This window comes from Anabrus simplex, chromosome 1, assembly GCF_040414725.1.
Source record: "Anabrus simplex isolate iqAnaSimp1 chromosome 1, ASM4041472v1, whole genome shotgun sequence".
In the NCBI taxonomy this organism is placed as follows: Eukaryota; Metazoa; Arthropoda; class Insecta; order Orthoptera; family Tettigoniidae; genus Anabrus; species Anabrus simplex.
The window spans coordinates 1,320,264,656-1,320,284,446 of NC_090265.1; the positions used below are offsets into that span (position 1 = coordinate 1,320,264,656).

The following is a 19,791-nucleotide window of genomic DNA, read 5'->3' on the forward strand; positions in this document are numbered from 1 at the left end:
TACGATTCTCACAAGATATGAAATATTTTCCTAACGTAAAGGGGAGTTATAGTCTTGAATCTTGGTAGGTTTATCGTGGTTGAAACGCTCTATATTTACGTTCTTTGATGTTCTGTCGTATCTGCATCGAGTTAGGGGAAGATTGGTGTAGAACCTTGGATTAGGAGTACAGTGTTTACGTATTACTTCCGTTTTCCATTTTTACAGTGTGCTAGAATCATGCATTATGCTCACATATGATCCACGAACGTTCCAACGAGCCTGCCATATTTCATGATTCTGTCGGTCTTATAAGTGTGTAAAACAGTAACATTAATTAGGGAAAATGTAAAAAAATGGACGTCAAATCTGAAAAAAGCAGCTCTATCCAAGTCATAAGGGATCAAGATACGACTAAAATTCCCGGGACCGAAGTTGTAGATCTCTTCATGATGGGATCCGAACGCCTGGTCGATTTGGCGGTAAGACTTACAGTTTAGCCACCAAAATCCTCGAAAGGTTAGTTATCATCATCATGAAAACTGCTTCCAGATTTCGATAATTTCTGGAGATAAAAACGTTAAACAATGCAATTCTTTCGAATTTCTCCCTCGGTTGCAGGCCAAAGTTGTAACTGCGACAAATATTAATTTTCTTGCGCACGGCAACACATCGTCCACAATTTAGTTTAAAAGAAGGGAAATAAAAATAACAAAAAATCAACATTTAGCCAGGCAATGGGCATGCTAAATAGTGCATGCTTTCATTTGGAAATTTATTGCGGGCAAACGGTGCGTCGTATCGTGGTACGGATTGCGGCGTTAGACGACCCGTTTAGTCGTCTACATTACTGTGTTAGGCGCCTTCTCGTATCCCGCATATTTATACCATAGAAAGAGGTGAACGTTTCGACCCATGTCAAATTTCGTCCACTTTTCAAAAATTGAAAAATAATTTTGCCAACTTAACAGACAGCTTCAGTCTTGAAACTTTTCAGGCAGGTTGACGATGAAAGGGCCTATATTTTGGTTATTGGAGGTTTTGCAGTATTTCAACGGGCTTCGCCATAAATTGCTTAAGAATCATAAATTAGGCTGAAATTTCAGTAGTGTTTCCACATATACCCTCCGTTTTCCCATACTTTCAAGGCAGCTAGAATAACGAAAGTCAGCCTACATATGGCCAATGACGTTGCCAAGAAGCGTGCTGAATTTCGTTCATCTATCTATCTTATGAGTGTGTACATCAGTAAAATCATTTATGGAAATTTAACAAAAAAACCGGGGAAATGAAGCTCAGTCTAAGGTAGAAGGAGTCGAGATACGACAAAAAGTCATAGGACCCAAGTTGTAGATCTCTTCATTTTAGGCCACGAAACTACAGTCCGTTTATTGATAACCATTACCGTTTAGCCACAAGAGAGCTCGAAACGAAAGCCTGCACCGTCATTAAAATTGGCTTAATATTCCGAATTTTTTTTGTGGATAAAATATTAAATATTTCAACTTATTGCAATGTCTACGTCGGTCACAGGCTAGGAGCTACAACTTTTCCAAATTTTAATTTTGTAGGGCACTTCATCACGGGGTCCGCCAGTTTTCTTGGGGGGAGGGGGGCAAAAATTAAAAATGTAAACTTTTGGAACTTTTCCGTTGGTTACACGCTAATAGCTATCATGTTGAAAAATTCCAAGTTTCTAGCTCATCTGGAACGGAAGGGTCTAACCCGAAAATTGAGTCCGACGATTTGATTCGACGGGGGCTAAATACGAAAAATTTGAACTTCTGGAATTTGTCCTTGGTTTACAGCCTAATAGGTATCAGAAAGGGTGTACGAAATTTGAGTCCGATAATTTGATTGGGCGGAAGGGTGTAGCACGAAATTTGAGTCCGGTATTTTAATCCGGTGTGGGGGGCTATATATGAAAAATTTGAACTTTTTGAAATATTTCCTTGGGTTATGGAATAACAGTTATCAGATTTCCGCATTTCAAGTTCCTACCATATCTGGAAGGGTCTAACACGAAATTTCAGTCCGATATTTTGATGGGGCGGAAGGGGGCTAGATATGAAAAATGTCAACGTTTTTTAATTTTTCCTTGGGTTACAGCCTAATAGCTATGAGACTGCCGAATTCCAAGTTTCCAGCTCATCTGGAACGGAAGAGTCTAACCCAAAATTTGAGTCCGACATCTTGATTCGACGGGGGGCTAAATACGGAAAATAGAACTTTTTGGAATTTTGCCTTGTGTTACATCCTAATAGCTATCAGATTTCCGAATTTCAATTTCTTAGCTCATCTGGAAGGGTCTAACACGAAATTTTAATCCGATATATTGATGGGGTGGAAAGGGGGCTAAATATGAAAAATGTCAACATTTTTGAATTTTTCCTTGGGTTGCAGCCTAATAGCTATCAGACTGCCGAATTCCAAGTTTTCAGCTCATCTGGAACGGAAGGGTCTAACCCGAAATTTGATTCCAATATTTTGATTCGATGGGGGGCTAAATACAAAAAATTTGAGCTTTTTGGAGTTTTTCCTTGGGTTACAGCCCAATAGCTATCAGATTGCCGAATTTCAAGTTCCTAGCTCATATGAAAGGGTCTAGCACGAAACTGTAGTCCGATTATTTGATGGGGCGGAAGGGGGGCTAAATATGAAAAATTTCAACTTTTTGGAATTTTTCCTTGGGTTTCAGCCTAATACCGATCAGATTGCCGAATTTCAAGTTCCTAGCTCACCTGGAAGTGGGCAAACATCAATGTCAGTCAGTCAGCCAGTCAGTCAGCCTTGTGGCTTTATATATATAAGATAGCATAGATCCAGGCAATGTGCAGGCTACACAATGCAGACTTTCGTTTGAAAATTTATTGCGGGCAAACGATAAGTCGTATCGAGATACGGATTGCGCCATCAGACGGCCCATTTAGTCGCCTAGAATACCGTCTCAGGCATTAAGTCGTATCTCGAATATTTACACCATAGAAGGGGTGAACGTTTCGATCCATATCAAATTTTGTCCGCTTAACACCAGTTGAAAAATAATTTCGACAACTTAGCAGACAGCTAGAGTCTTGAAACTTGGCAGACAGGTGGACGATGAAACGGCCTATAATTTTGGTTATTTGAGGTTTTGCCGTATCTCAAAGGGCTTCTCCGTAAATTGGTTACGATTCATAAATTAGGCTGAAATTTCAATAGTGTTTCCGCATATACCCTCCATTTTCCCATACTTGCATGGAAGCTAGAATAACGAAAGTCGGTCTACATATGGCCAATGCCGTTGCCAAAGAGCGTGTTGAATTTCGTTCATCTATCTATCATATGAGTGTTTGAATCAGTAAAACAATTTATGGAAATTTAACAAAATTTTGCGAAACCGGGAAAATGAAGCTCAATCTAAGGTGGAAAGGGTCGAGATAGGACAAAAAGTCATAGGACCAAAGTTGTAGATCTCTTAATTTTAGGGGCCGAGAGTGCAATCCGTTCATTGATAGCAATTACCGTTCGGCCACAAAATAGCTCGAAACGAAAGTCTGCACCGTCATTCAATTTGGCTTAATATTCCGAATTTTTTAATGGGTAAAATATTAAATATTTGAACTTGTTGCAATTTCTACGTCAGTTTCAGGGTAGGAGCTAGATTTTTGCCAAATTTCAATATTGTAGGGTACTGCATCATGGCGTCCGCCATTTTGTTTGGGGGGCGGGGGGCAAAAATTAAAAATTTGAATTTTTTGGATCTTTTCCGTAGCTTACACGCTAATAGCTGTAACTTTGCCAAATTTCACATTTCTACCACATCTGGAAGTGGTCAATCATTTATGTCAGTGAGTGAGTCAGCCGTACGGCTTTATATAATAGAGACTAGTAGCGTGCAGCGCGCATCTTTGGCCCTGATGATGGCAGTGATGAGGCGTGACATGAACACAGGATATTGAAGGCGTTATGGATCCATACTTATCCATGACCGCCGCACAACCTTCCATTATGCACGGAGACTAGTCGGAGCAGGGTCCAGAACACGAAGATCCTTCTCGATAGCATCTCAGATGCGGTCTATACGATTGAGGGTCGGTTGACCCTCGGAACTAGGCAATCATCGTCATGTCTGTGGAGTATTCATTGAACTAAATTGTCTACAGTCCAAGAGCGATGTGCCGGTGCACTGTCTTGCTACTAGAAAAGATTTCCTGTAGGGTGTTGGGGACGAACAAATAGGTGAACATGATCACACAGCAGGTTTCTGTAACGTTCGCCGGCGAGGGAAATTGGCATATATACCAGGGGTCCTATTTCAACCCACGTCAACAATACCCATACAAGAATACCGCCGCAACCGCCTGAGCTGTAACCTACTGACAAGAGAGACCCATTGTGTCCTGTGCTGGATGACGGACTCGTACCCTGCCATCGTCATGTGCCATCTGATACCTCTACTCATCTGGACCAGGGCCTGAGCTGTAACATACTGACAAGAGAGACCCATTATGTCCTGAGCTGGGTGACGGACTCGTACCCTGCCATCGTCGTGTGCCATCTGATACCTCTACTCATCTGACCAGGGGCCTGAGCTGTAACCTACTGACAAGAGAGACCCATTTTCTCCTGTGGTGTCGTGTGCCATCTGATACTTCTACTCATCTGACCAGGGGCGTGAGCTGTAACCTACTGACAAGAGAGACCCATTGTCTCCTGTGGTGTCGTGTGCCATCTGATACCTCTACTCATCTGACCAGGGGCGTGAGCTGTAACATACTGACAAAAGAGACCCATTGTCTCCTGTGGTGTCGTGTGCCATCTGATACCTCTACTCATCTGACCAGGGGCGTTAGCTGTAACATACTGACAAGAGAGACCCATTGTCTCCTGTGGTGTCGTGTACCATCTCATACCTCTATTCACCTGACCAGGGATATTGCCTCCATACTTCGAAAGTCCAATGGCGGTATTCCTTTGCTCATATCTGTAATTGTGCCTTCTGACGTGCGGTGAGGGGAGATGCTCCTGTGGGATGGTGATTCTTGTACCCTATTGCAAGAAGATGGTTTTGGTTTCGTTGTTATCCAGCACTGAATTCACTAATGATCTGCTGCACACTAGGGCCCTCTATCACCTCTTACCACCCGAGTTAGCCGACGGTGACCGTCATCAACATGTTGTACTACATGGCAGTTGACCCTGTTGGTGGTAATGGTGGTGGTATTCCCCAAATCCACGAACTCATGGAACACACTTGACATGGTGGCCACGAAGAGCCCAATGTCTGCACGACTTCGGAGATAGAATGACCTATAAATCCTACACCGATAAATCTGGACGCAATCAACTGCGCAGAGATCTCGTGTCTTACTCATCCTGTGGGTGACTGTTACTCAACCTTGTGTTACTCACACGGCCAGTACGAGGTCTGACAACGTCGCAGTTACTGGGAGCTACTCATCATCAGTATTATGGAACTGCAACCTTTGTTCGAAATTCCATCGCCTGCTCTTATTTAGTTTCAGCTAATTCTGACGCAGGCATTTTCAACATCACTACAAAAGTTAATGATGTATCAATCATAAATATTTATAAACCCCCAGTGTTCTTCAAACAATCTCTCACCCACCTATCTATGTGGGTGATTTCAATAGTCATCATACTCTTTGGGGTTATAGATATAGTGATCAGTGTGGAGAAAAACTTATAGAGTGGGCAGAGCGTTGTAACATGCAACTGATTTTCAATCCAAGAGACAGACGTACATTCAGGTCAGGAAGATGGGACTGAGAAACCAATCCTGACCTGTGCTTTACTTCATGTGATCATCAGGGATCCAGCTTACCTGTGTTTCGTAAAGTTCTTATAAACTTTCCACATAGTCAACATCGACCTGTCCTGGAAATTGGAATGCAGATTCCTATTATAAAATCTTCTCCACTCCCCCGTTGGAAGAGATATTCAGCTGATCTTGACAGTACCATACGATGGATTCCTCGTGAGGTTAGTAACTACTCTAGGTTTGTGAAAGCTATTTTAACGTGTGCTAAAAGACACATTCCCCGTGGAGTGAGAAAGGACTTTATTCCAGGGTGGGATGAGGCTTGTGAAGTACTTTATGAGGATTTCCAGAGGAGTGGTGAAAAAGATGTAGCTGACGAGCTCCTTCATAAACTAGATGAAGCTAGACGAAGCAGATGGAAGGAAACCATGGATACACTGGACTTCAGACACTCAAGTAGAAAAGCTTGGAGCCTTCTAAAGAAGCTAGGAAGAATACCTCACAGTCCCCAGCTGAAACCAGATGTTTCACCTAATCATATTGCCCGTCGCATTGCCAGTTTGTCCAAATCCAAGCCAGACAAATTATACAAAAGGAATTTTCCATTTTTCAATTCATTCACTTGGGGACGTGGTTGGTTACCACGAAGCCCCAAGCCGAGTCTGATATTTATTTTCACTTAATTGAGCCTGGCTCCTCACTTTTCTGTCCAACCTCCCTTTTTAAACTATTGTTCTCTTCCGACCCCGATAGCAGTTTTATACGCTTCGTTGTTCTCACCTTTCTTTTCTGTTACCCGATTCTTCGAAGAGCGGAAACTCTCCCATATTTTCCTTTGATTAGTGAACAGATGGGATGGTAGTCTAGTTTTACTTTCCCCTTAAAACAATAAACACCATCTGCCACGGTGTTCTTTAGTTCTGTGCAGTATCAATTTAATTTTCTTCTGCATGCATATGTGATCAAAGTGTACGTATAAGCGCGTGTGTACGGTATATAATAATAAAAATAATAATAATAATAATAATAATAATAATAATAGTTTCATGTGGCTATTTCTAGCCGAGTGCAGCCCTTGTAAGGCAGACCCTGCGATGAGGGTGGGTGGCATCTGACATGTGTAGGTAACTACGTGTTATTGTGGTGGAGGATAGTGTAATGTGTGGTGTGTGAGTTGCAGGGATGTTGGGGACAGCACAAACACCCAGACCCCGGACCACTGGAATTAACCAAAGAAGATTAAAAATCCCCGACTCGCCGGGAATCGAACCCTGACCATTCAGCCAACGAGTCGGACTATAATGATAATTGAAGAGGTTGATTCCAAAACGTGCTAAGTCGATTTTTGTCGGATTTTAGTTACGCTGCTCAGTGTGTTCCTCTATAAATAATACACAACGCGAACAAGAGAATGTACTGTACTTCAGATTCATCTTAGTCATGTTCATATTAAATGTCAAAACTGACAGCTTTTTCCAGATTCAACTAAGTCAATATTGCCATATTCCAAGCCCAGCTATTGTCGATGTCCATGCATAAAATTTACTGTTAAAATTAATTAATTGCCAATACAAGGTTTTCAAAATCTGTGAGCACAAAAGTAAAAGATAACACTAACAAGTAAAAAAGTTAAAGTATTTTTTTTTTGAATTTGTTTTACATCGCACCGACACAGATAGGTCTTACGGCGACGATGGGACAGGAAATGGTTAGGAGTGGTAAGGAAGCGGCCATGGCCTTAATTAAGGTACAGCCCCAGCATTTGCCTGAAGTGAAAATGGGAAACCACGGAAAGCCATCTTCACGGCTGCCGACAGTGGGGTTCGAACCCACTATCTCCCGGATGCAAGCTCACAGCTGTGCGCCCCTAACCTCACGACCAACTCGCCCGGTAAAGTATTTTCTATAACTAATGTGTTATATTTTTTATTTCCTTCTAGGACTTAATGCCTTCTTTCCGTACACAAAAAAATACCGAAAATGACCATTTACAGTATTGGTAATTACGTTCCGCACTGTTTGATTGGGAATCGTCTCTGTTTAGTTGAAATTCGCTTCACAGTGATATATACACGGATAGTCACAGATAATATGAATCAAATAACATTTAATTTAACCTTGCTGTACTGTTTCTCCGTCTTATTGCAGCACTGTGGTTCCATACTCTTCTACAGCAAAAATGGCATGTCCGCATTCGCAGTTCAAGTAAATCTGTCGCCATCACCATGTTGACTAATGCATAGGTTAATCTATTTCCTACAGGTAAATATCGGATATATCACAGTGTAACATGAATTTCGTATTACCTTCAAAAATCCAAGACCGGAGGATCGTCTTCACGACTTTAGTAATTTAATTAGTGTTGTACTGCAAACTCGTGTCCTCACCCCGAGGTGGTGCAGCTCTTTTCAGGCACACCCCCATTGGAGGTGAGCTGCATGTACCATTTCAACCACATACCAGCCCTCCTGCCATTCTTAAATTTCTGGCAGTACCGGGAATCGAGCCCGGGCCCCCGAGGACGGCAGCTAATAACACTAACCGTTACGCTACGGAGGCACACTGATATGATAGTAGTCAGTCATCTCGATGGAGAAGAAGCAGTCACATGGATACTTAGTCGTCAGTGAAACAAAAAAGGATACATCACCAAATTAGGCTTGATACACCTACAGCATACACCAACTCAAAGGAATACGTCGTAATTACACTCAAAGTGTTGAAGGTACAGTCAAGTGAACCAGTGAGGGATACATTTCTTGTATAATTTTTTAAATGTCCGGTCAAGAAGAATTCAAATTAATGCCTAGTTTCTTTCAGTTATTATGTCATACTTTTATATTCTCATGTGTTTTATCGCAGCAGTTCTTACTATTTTGTGAAAGAATTTAAAGAATATATTTTGTTCTATCAAATTAATTTAGTTCATAACTTCACTAAGGCCACGGCCGCTCCCTTCCAACTCGTAGGCCTTTCCTATCTCATCGTCGCCATAAAACCTATCCGTGTCGGTGCGACGTAAAGCCACTAGTTACAGCAAACAACAACAGATAAATCTAAATTAAGAATGCATGGTTATGTCTTACCAATTGCAGTGGTACGTCGGTGGTTGCCAAAAAGTGGTCACGGCCGGTCTGTGGTTCGAAAGCTCTACACTCCGATCGACCAACCGAGCAGACGATGGGTAGCCACAGCTCTACTGTGGCTCTACACCTCTGCATTCAGGAGATGGAAAAGGGCTGGTCCCCACCGTTTGTTGTTCTGAGAATGGCTTACCGTGGTTTTGCATTCTCCTGCACTAAGGTGAATGCGGGACAGTTCTTAGTATAGATCACGGCCGCCAACTCCGATCATCTTCTTCACCGTAACAAATCTTCTGGCCTGAGTGTGGGCGTTACCCTCTAAAAGGCCCGCCGTACCCCTTCAGGGTATGGAATGAGAACTTGTGTAGTTAGTTAGTGTCCGACTCGTTGGCTGAATGGTCAGTATACTGGCCTTCGGTTCAGAGGGTCCCGGGTTCGATTCCCGGCCGGGTCGGGGATTTTAACCTTCATTGGTTAATTCCAGTGGCTTGGGGGCTAGGTGTTTGTGCTGTCCCCAACATCCCTGTAATTCACACACCACACATAAACACTATCTTCCACCACAATAACACGCAGTTACCTACACATGGCAGATGTGGCTCACCCTCATCGGACGGTCTGCCTTACAAGGAAGGGCTGCACTCGGCCACACGAAATTATAATTATTATAGTTAGTTAGTTGCAGTAGTATGTTGCCGGTTGCAGAGTAGGCTTGGGCCTTCCAGTGGCAACGGCTGGTCCATGGCCCGACAGTTCTGGACTCCGACCGACCAACCAACCGAGCAGACGACCGGTGACTACGACTCTACCGTGACTCTACACCTCTGCATTCGTGAGACGGAGGGGCTGCCCTCCCCTCACGTCGGATGCTTTGAGAATTGTTTTTCCATGGTTGACCATTCTTCTGGACTAAGATGAATGCCGGGACAGTTCTTCTCTGAGCATCTCCTTCACCGAATGAAATCTCCCTGGGCTGAGAGAGGACGTAACCGACTAGGAGAAGGCCTACTTGTGATTTGAGTCCATGTTATGGAAGGATAATAGACTCGTTTGGGCTGGAAGGCAGCCAAACAATGACGGCCAGCGGCATTTTGAAGAACAGGTTCCTATGTAAGAAAAATTCCATTCGGCAACATATTATTGATAGTGAAGAGTTTGCTTCACAGAATAGGTCGTATGGCTACAAGCTTGAATTCTGGACAAAGTGGGCTCGAGGTTCACCATCCGTAGCAATGAATCGAGTTTTTCGTGATTTCGCATTCTTGGTTTGACCGGTACTCGGCCTAGGGCCTCCGGATAAGAGGCAGATTTGTTGTGGTATACCACAGGCCTGGCTCCTCTTCCGACTATACTACTACTACTACTACTACTACTACTACTACTACTACTACCGAGCTCGATAGCTGCAGTCGCTTAAGTGCGACCAATGTCCAGTATTCGGAAGATAGTGGGTTCGAACCACACTGTCGGCAGCCCTGAAGATGGTTTTCCGTGGTTTCCCATTTTCACACCAACATTTGTTGGGGATGCACCTTAATTAAGGCCGGCCGCTTACTTCCCACTCCTAGCCCCTTCCTGTCCCATCGTTGCCGTAAGACCTATCTGTGTCGGTGCAACGTAAAGCAACTTGAAAAAAAAAACTTTATATGTTCAAAGCCCCGAGTTCAAATCTTGGCGCAGTCGATTGACATCTTAGGATTACATAAACGTAAATGACCATGCCGGTTGACACCGGTAAGTTAAAAAATCTTATAAGAACAAATTTCCAGTACTTTGGTTCTGTTAAAATTTAGAGTATTCTTATTTTTCTATTATTATTATTATTATTATTATTATTATTATTATTATTATTATTATTATTATTAATATCGCGTTGGTTTAAACCCCACCGTCCGCTGTCCTGAGAATATTTTCCGCCGTTTTCCATTTTTACTTCCAGGCAAATGCAGGAAAAACTCCAATTCATTGGCCACAGCCATTTCCTTCCTCCTCCTTACCCAATTTCATTCACCATCATTCATTTCATCTTCATTAGCTCTTCAACTGAGGTTGGCGACAGAAAGGGCATTCGGCCGTAAAAATGTTAATGACTTTACGTCCCACAAACTACTTTTATGGTTTCCGGAGACGCCAAGGTGCCAGAATTTAGTCCCGCAGGAGTTCTTTTACGTGCCAGTAAATCTACCGATACAAGGCTGATGTATTTGAGCACCTTCAAATACCACCGGACTTCGCCAGGGTCGAACCTGCCAATTTGGGGTCAGAAGGCCAGCGCCTCAACCGTCTAAGCCACTCAGTCTGGCATTATTATTATTATTATTATTATTATTATTATTATTATTATTATTATTATTATTATTAATGGTTCGTGTTTGTGGGTTACTGTAGTCACGTCCTAGGTCGTGAACCATGGGCAACGGCTGGGTGGCCTAGTAAGTGGTCCTGAGAGTCGGAATACCAGTTGCTATGGAATGAGAATGGGCATCTCGGACATATTGTGGGTCGTGGCCCTCCTTGTGTTCAGGCGGCTAGGACTTTACAATCCACCGGTGGTCCATAAACGTTAGAGGAGAGATCCTCACTTGGACTATGTGCAAGTAGGGCAGCATCCTGCTTCATGAATTTACCGAGCTCAGAACACTTTAAGCAAGCCTCGGACCTATGGGAGTAATGGAGTCCCACTCCCATTTGACAGGCGAGGGACTCCTTGGATACAACTTGGTGAACGAAATGGAATTCGATGGGGAGCTATCAATATTAATGGGGTTTATGGAAGAAAGAAGGTAGAACTGACTGAGTCAGCAAAGAGGATGCATCTGGATGTGCTACGAGTAAGTGATATTCGGGTAAGGGGAGATAATGAGGAAGAGATAGGAGAATATAAAGTGTACTTGACGGGTGTTAGAAAGGGAAGGGCTGAGTCTGGGGTAGGGCTCTTTATCAGGAATACCATTGCATGCAACATAGTTTCTGTTAGGCACGTAAATGAGCGAATGATGTGGGTAGATTTGTCAGTGGGAGGAATTAGGACAAGAATTGTGTCCGTGTATTCACCATGTGAGGGTGCAGATGAGGATGAAGTTGACAAGTTTTATGAAGCATTGAGTGACATCGTGGTCAGGGTCAACAGCAAGGATAGAATAGTGCTAATGGGCGATTTCAATGCGAGAGTTGGGAATAGAACTGAAGGATACGAAAAGGTGATTGGTAAATGTGGGGAAGATATGGAAGCTAATGGGAATGGGAAGCGTTTGCTGGACTTCTGTGCTAGTATGGGTTTAGCTGTTACGATTACATTCTTCAAGCATAAGGCTATTCACCGCTACACATGGGAGGCTAGGGGTACCAGATCCATAATAGACTATATCTTAACAGACTTTGAATTCAGGAAATCTGTTAGGAATGTACGAGTTTTTCGCGGATTTTTCGATGATACAGACCACTATCTGATCTGTAGTGAACTAAGTATTTCTAGGCCTAGGGTAGAGAAAGTGAAATCTGTCTGCAAACGAATAAGGGTAGAAAATCTCCAGGACGAGGAAATTAGAGAGAAGTACATGGATATGATTAGTGAGAAGTTTCGAACAGTAGACAGTAAGCAGGTTCAGGATATAGAAAGTGAATGGGTGGCATACAGGAATGCTGTAGTAGAAACAGCAAGGGAATGCCTAGGAACAACTGTGTGTAAAGATGGGAAAAGGCGAACATCTTGGTGGAATGATGAAGTGAGAGCAGCCTGTAAACGTAAAAAGAAGGCTTATCAGAAATGGCTCCAAACAAGGGCCGAGGCAGACAGGGATATGTACGTAGATTAAAGAAACAGAGCGAAACAAATAGTTGTTGAATCCAAAAAGAAGTCATGGGAAGATTTTGGTAATAACCTGGAAAGGCTAGGTCAAGCAGCAGGGAAACCTTTCTGGACAGTAATAAAGAATTTTAGGAAGGGAGGGAAAAAGGAAATGAACAGTGTTTTAAGTAATTCAGGTGAACTCATAATAGATCCCAGGGAATCACTGGAGAGGTGGAGGGAATATTTTGAACATCTTCTCAATGTAAAAGGAAATCATCATGGTGGTGTTGCAAACAGCCAAGCTCGTGGGGAGGAGGAAAATGATGTTGGTGAAATTATGCTTGAGGAAGTAGAAAGGATAGTAAATAAACTCCATTGTCATAAGGCAGCAGGAAAAGATGAAATTAGACCTGAAATGGTGAAGTATAGTGGGAAGGCAGGAATGAAATGGCTTCATAGAGTAGTAAAATTAGCGTGGAGTGTTGGTAAGGGACCTTCAGATTGGACAAAAGCAGTAATTGCACCTATCTATAAACAAGGGAACAGGAAGGATTGCAACAACTATCGAGGTATCTCATTGATTAGTATACCAGGCAAAGTATTCACTGGCATCTTGGAAGGGAGGGTGCGATCAGTCGTTGAGAGGAAGTTGGATGAAAACCAGTGTGGTTTCAGACCACAGAGAGGCTATCAGGATCAGATTTTCAGTATGCGCCAGGTAATTGAAAAATGCTACGAGAGGAATAGGCAGTTGTGTTTATGTTTCGTAGATCTAGAGAAAGCATATGACAGGGTACCGAGGGAAAAGATGTTCGCCATACTGGAGGACTATGGAATGAAAGGTAGATTATTAAAATCAATCAAAGGCATTTATGTTGACAATTGGGCTTCAGTGAGAATTGATGGTAGAATAAGTTCTTGGTTCAGGGTACTTACAGGAGTTAGACAAGGCTGTAAGCTTTCAACTTTGCTGTTCGTAGTTTACATGGATCATCTGCTGAAAGGTATAAAATGGCAGGAAGGGATTCAGTTAGGTGAAAATGTAGTAAGCAAATTGGCCAATGCTGACGACTTGGTCTTAATGGCAGACTGTGCCGAAAGCCTGCAGTCTAATATCTTGGAACTTGAAAATAGGTGCAATGAGTATGGTATGAAAATTAGCCTCTCGAAGACTAAATTGATGTCAGTAGGTAAGAAAATTCAACAGAATTGAATGTCAGATTGGTGATACAAAGCTAGAACAGGTCGATAATTTCAAGTATTTAGGTTGTGTATTCTCCCAGGATGGTAATATAGTAAGTGAGATTGAATCAAGGTGTAGTAAAGCTAATGCAGTGAGCTCGCAGTTGCGGTCAGCAGTATTCTGTAAGAAGGAAGTCAGCTCCCAGACGAAACTATCTTTACATCGGTCTGTTTTCAGACCAACTTTGCTTTACGGGAGCAAAAGCTGGGTGGACTCAGGATATCTTATTCATAAGTTAGAAGTAACAGACATGAAAGTAGCAAGAATGATTGCTGGTACAAACAGGTGGGAACAATGGCAGGAGGGTACTCGGAATGAGGAGATAAAGTCTACTTTAAGAATGAACTCGATGGATGAAGCTGTACGCATAAACCGGCTTCGGTGGTGTGGTCATGTGAGGCGAATGGAGGAGGATAGGTTACCTAGGAGAATAATGGACTGTGTTATGGAGGGTAAGAGAATTAGAGGGAGACCAAGACGACGATGGTTAGACTCGGTTTCTAACGATTTAAAGATAAGAGGTATAGAACTAAATGAGGCCACAACACTAGTTGCAAATCGAGGATTGTGGCGACGTTTAGTAAATTCTCAGAGGCTTGCAGACTGAACGCTGAAAGGCATAACAGTCTATAATGATAATGTATGATAATGTATATTATTATTATTATTATTATTATTATTATTATTATTATTATTATTGTTATTATTATTTTATACTAGTGGATGACGGGTTAGTGAATTAAATCCTGCATATATCGCAGGTCCACAAATCACTTGAGCTTCTAGCTCGTCATGTCATATATATTAATATGTAGAAATGCCACGATGTACCTATTCACGGTTCACCTGTACGGTTGTGTTGCTAACCGTTTAGCATGCTGGTTCAAGGGCATCCAGGTTCGATTTCCGTCCGGTTCGAGGATTTTAACCTTTATTGGTTTTATTTTCTGGCTCGGCGCTTGTGTTTGTGCCATGTTAAGCATTAGATTTTATTCTAGGTAGAGACAATCCTCACAGACACGCAGTTCACCCGTGAACGTAAACTCGAAAGATCTGCACCAGGTGACTCTGGAGACCTTTCGCCATTATCACTGTACGCTTGAGAAAGTCCATTTACTTTCTTCAATATCTCGAAAATTTCCCTCAACACTTTATCGGGGATTAATGTTAAAAATTAATTTGGACTTTAAGGAAACTTTTAAGCCCAACAAAAATGGGTCATCGCTTTGGAATTAAAGATATAACTAGATGAAAAAAATGTTGACACTCCAACACAGGGCAGCACACAGCAGACACATCCAAGGCCAACCAATCTATCTAGTGCGGCCTTGGCACAGCCCGTTCGGTGCAGGCACATTCCAGCTGAAGCGGAGCGTGTCCTGTTGCCTCTCGAAGTTCTCTCTAGGACGCAGTTACAGTCCTGTGTCCCGTATCTCGGCACTCTTTACCGAAACACTCCGCCTCAAGTTCCTAATATTGCGGAACAAGTGAATGTTCCGGTCTGCCCAACCCTAGTCAATAGGGAAGGAAATGCAAACGACAGGAAGCATGACCAACAAATGGCAAATACGTTAATATGGGAAGGACAGCTGATTCAGAAAGTGATGGAACCAACCAGAGGGAAAAATATCCTGGATGTCGTGCTGATAAAACCAGATGAGCTCTATAGGGAAACTGAAGTAATAGATGGCATTAGTGATCATGAAGCTGTTTTTGTGGTAGTTAAAAATAAATGTGATAGAAAGGAAGGTCTTAAAAGTAGAACTGTTAGGCAGTACCATATAGCTGATAAAGCAGTCATGAGGCAGTTTCTAAAAAGTAACTATGATCGGTGGAAAACGGTAAAAAAAAAAATGTAAACAGACTCTGGGATGGGTTTAAATAAATTGTTGAGGAATGCGAAAACAGGTTTGTACCATTAAGGGTGGTAAGGAATGGTAAAAACCCACCTTATTATAATAGAGAAATAAAGAGACTAAGAAGGAGGTGCAGACTGGAAAGAAATAGAGTTAGAACTGGCTGTGGAAGTAAGGAGAAATTGAAGTAACTTACTAGAAAATTGAATCTAGCAAAGAAGGCAGCTAAGGATAACATGATGGCAAGCATAATTGGCAGTCATACAAATTTTAGTGAAAAATGGAAGGGTATGTATAGGTATTTTAAGGCAGAAATACAATCCAAGAAGGACATTCCAGGAATAATTAATGAACAAGGGGAGTGTGTATGTGAGGATCTTCAAAAGGCAGAAGTATTCAGTCAGCAGTATGTAAAGATTGTTGGTTACAAGGATAATGTCGAGATAGAGGAGGAGACTAAGGCCAAAATAAGTAATAAAATTTACATATGATAACAATGACATTTACAACAAGATACAAAAGTTGAAAACTAGAAAAGCGGCTGGAATTGATCAGATTTCTGGGGATATACTAAAGACAATGGGTTGGGATATAGTACCATATCTGAAGTACTTATTTGATTATTGTTTGGTCGGAGGAGCTATACCAGATGAATGGAGAGTTGCTATAGTAGCCCCTGTGTATAAAGGAAAGGGTGATAGACATAAAGCTGAAAATTACAGGCCAGTAAGTTTGACATGCATTGTATGTAAGCTTTGGAAAGGCATTCTTTCTGATTATATTAGACATGTTTGTGAAATTGATAACTGGTTCGACAGAAGGCAATTCGGTTTTAGGAAAGGTTATTCCACTCTAGCTCAACTTGCAGGATTCCAGCAAGATATAGCAGTTATCTTGGATTCTGGAGGTCAAATGGACTGTATCGCGATTGACCTGTCTAAAGCATTTGATAGGGTGGATCATGGGAGACTACTGGCAAAAATGAGTGCAATTGGACTTGACAAAAGAGCGACTGAATGGGCTGCTATATTTCTAGAAAATAGATCTCAGAGAATTAGAGTAGGTGAAGCTTTATCTGACCCTGTAATAATTAAGAGGGGAATTCCTCAAGGCAGTATTATCGGACCTTTATGTTTTCTTATATATATAAATGATATGAGTAAAGGAGTGGAATCGGAGGTAAGGCTTTTTGCGGATGATGTTATTCTCTATAGAGTGATAAATAAGTTACAAGATTGTGAGCAACTGCAACGTGACCTCGAAAATGTTGTGAGATGGACTGCAGGAAATGGTATGTTGATAAACGGGGTTAAAAGTCAAGTTGTGAGTTTCACAAATAGGAAAAGTCCTCTCAGTTTTAATTACTGCGTTGATGGGGTGAAAGTTCCTTTTGGGGATCATTGTAAGTAAGTATCTAGGTATTAATATAAGGAAAGATCTTCATTGGGGTAATCACATAAATGGGATTGTAAATAAAGGGTACAGATCTCTGCACATGGTTATGAGGGTGTTTAGTGGTTGTAGTAAGGATGTAAAGGAGAGTGCATATAAGTCTCTGGTAAAACCCCAACTAGAGTATGGTTCCAGTGTATGGGACCTTCACCAGGATTACCTGATTCAAGAACTGGAAAAAATCCAAAGAAAAGCAGCTCGATTTGTTCTGGGTGATTTCCGACAAAAGAGTAGCGTTACAAAAATGTTGCAATGTTTGGGTTGGGAAGAATTGGGAGAAAGAAGAAGAGCTGCTTGACTAAGTGGTATGTTTCGAGCTGTCAGCGTAGAGATGGCATGGGAGGACATCAGTAGACGAATAAGTTTGAGTGGCGTTTATAAAAGTAGGAAAGATCACAATATGAAGATAAATTTGGAATTCAAGAGGACAAACTGGGGCAAATATTCATTTATAGGAAGGGGAGTTAGGGATTGGAATAACTTACCAAGTGAGATGTTCAATAAATTTCCAATTTCTTTGAAATCATTTAGGAAAAGGCTAGGAAAGCAACAGATAGGGAATCTGCCACCTGGGCGACTGCCCTAAATGCAGATCAGTATTGATTGATTGAAGTCCGTTTCGACGTCGTAATTCTCCTACATGACGTTCTCGATTTCATTACCCCGACCGTGGTGTTGACTACTGTATGGTGGTGAGATCTTGGCGGTATTTTGTTGGTATCCGAGGCCATACGATTGTGTATTAGTAGAACTATTACTACTACTGCCAAAAAATCCATCTCTGGATAGGCCATGAAAGTCCTTCGAGCAATGGAGGGTAAAATCTTTTACTATTCGTAATCAATGTCGGCACCAAATGTGATAAGAGTTGCTAGCTCTCTGCCGGGCCGCCTTTGGTCCCAAGAACTAATCTGGTACTCATTTTTGGCGTAGGTAGACCTACTCCATACAGAAGTGGATACTTCGTTTCTGAATGTTTCGGCTTTGTTACGGGGAAACAAACCCACGTCCTTCCGGGTGAACCATATACACCGTAACTGCCTCGGATAGGTAGCCCCGGGCCGATAACCTAGATGTTAGGCCCTTTTAAACAACAAACATAATCACCATAGGCAATCCCAACTGCTACTACAGTACCAACGTTAATAATCATAATATCCGCCCCTGTGGGTAGGAGCGGTAGAATATATTCATGGTATCCCCTGCCTGTCGTAAGAGGCGAATAGAAATGGGACAGGGGCTCTCAGCTAGGGAGCGCGGATTGGTGACCACGGTTCCTGAACATGACTATGGCATTTCTTCCTTTTACTTGTGCGAGTCTCCTCACCTTCACCTTTCCAACCCGACATCCCTTGGTCAACTGTTGTTCTCTTCCGAACCGGACGGTACTGTTATTGGGTTCTCAAGATTTAGGGAGTCTTTCATTTTCACCACCGTCTTAGCTTTCCCCTTTCTTTTGCCGATACCTTTATTCTTTAAAGGGTAGGACTTCTTCCTTTTTCCTTCCGATTATTGTGATGAGAGGATGGTTTGCCAATTGCACTCCCTCCTAAAACAATTATCACCACCACCACCACCCGCACTACTACTACTAAGAAGAAGAAGAATACAGAGCTAGTTGGCCGTGTGGTTAGGGGCGCGCAGCTGTGTGCTTTCATTCGGGAGATAATGGGTTCAAACCCCACTGTCGGCAGCCCTCAAGATGCTTTTCCGTGGTTTCCTAATTTTACACCTGGCAAATGCTGGGGCTGTACCTTAAGGCCACGGCCGCTTCCTTCCCACTCCTAGCACTTTCCTACCCCGTCGTTAACATTGGACCTATCTGTGCCAGTGCGACGTAAAGGAACTTATAGAAGAAGTAATAATACATCGATCAATTTGACTATGTAGTCATGTTGCTGTGTACTCACATTCAGGATATAATGGTTTCAAATCCCATCGATGGCAACCAAGAAAATAGTTTTCCCTGTTTTCACTTTTTGACACGAGGCCAGAAATTTATATTAGTTATGGCCACGACAGCTAGTTTCACAGACCAAGCCCTTTCCTCTCTGAACTCTGTGAAAATCTACCTGAATTGGTACAACATATAACAGACAATAAACTTTAAAAAAAATAATGATAAATTACATGAGAAATGTCCTAGGGTTTGTATGACGTAGTCCAATGAACTGATAATAGCATTGTCATGTCTTTTAAAATAATAATACCGACACAATCTGTAGTCCAGTGAAGTCTGATCACAACCTACAAGTCCAGAAAGCTACTTAACATACCAATAGTTTAATTTTTATGATACTTGTACGTACTTGACTGTCGAAGATCATAGTAGTCTCATGTCCAGTATGCAACTGACGTGTAGACGTGTGATAAAAAAGGTTACAAATTCTTGGCCACTCAATCGCTCTCCCCTCCCTTCTCTCATTATCTCCAAGGTCTCCTCAATACCTGTTCTCCACGTTCCTTTTGTCCGATGTTTTACTGGCAAATGTACCCGTGTTTCGCTACGGTATTCTGCATTGTATACTGTAATCGAAGTAAATTTCTGTACATACAGTGAATAAGACTTTTTTAAATTTAATTTTTCCAATGTAATGTGCGAGTTACGGAGTTATGATGGTAAC

At 42.0% G+C, this 19,791-nt stretch overlaps 1 protein-coding gene across 2 annotated transcripts in view; it reads right to left on the bottom strand.

The window, feature by feature from the left end:
• The window catches only part of LOC136858303 (fatty-acid amide hydrolase 2), a 228,006-nt gene extending 208,461 nt beyond the window's left edge, over nt 1–19,545 (bottom strand). Inside the window, exon 1 of one of the 2 annotated variants that reach the window (XM_067137742.2) lies at nt 19,477–19,545. The gene's annotated coding sequence lies outside the window, so the exon portion shown is untranslated. Of the gene's footprint in view, nt 1–19,077; nt 19,133–19,476 lie in introns of those variants that run through there. The other variant, XM_068225486.1, reaches the window with a different exon arrangement.
• Between the last annotated feature and the right edge of the window lie 246 nt (nt 19,546–19,791).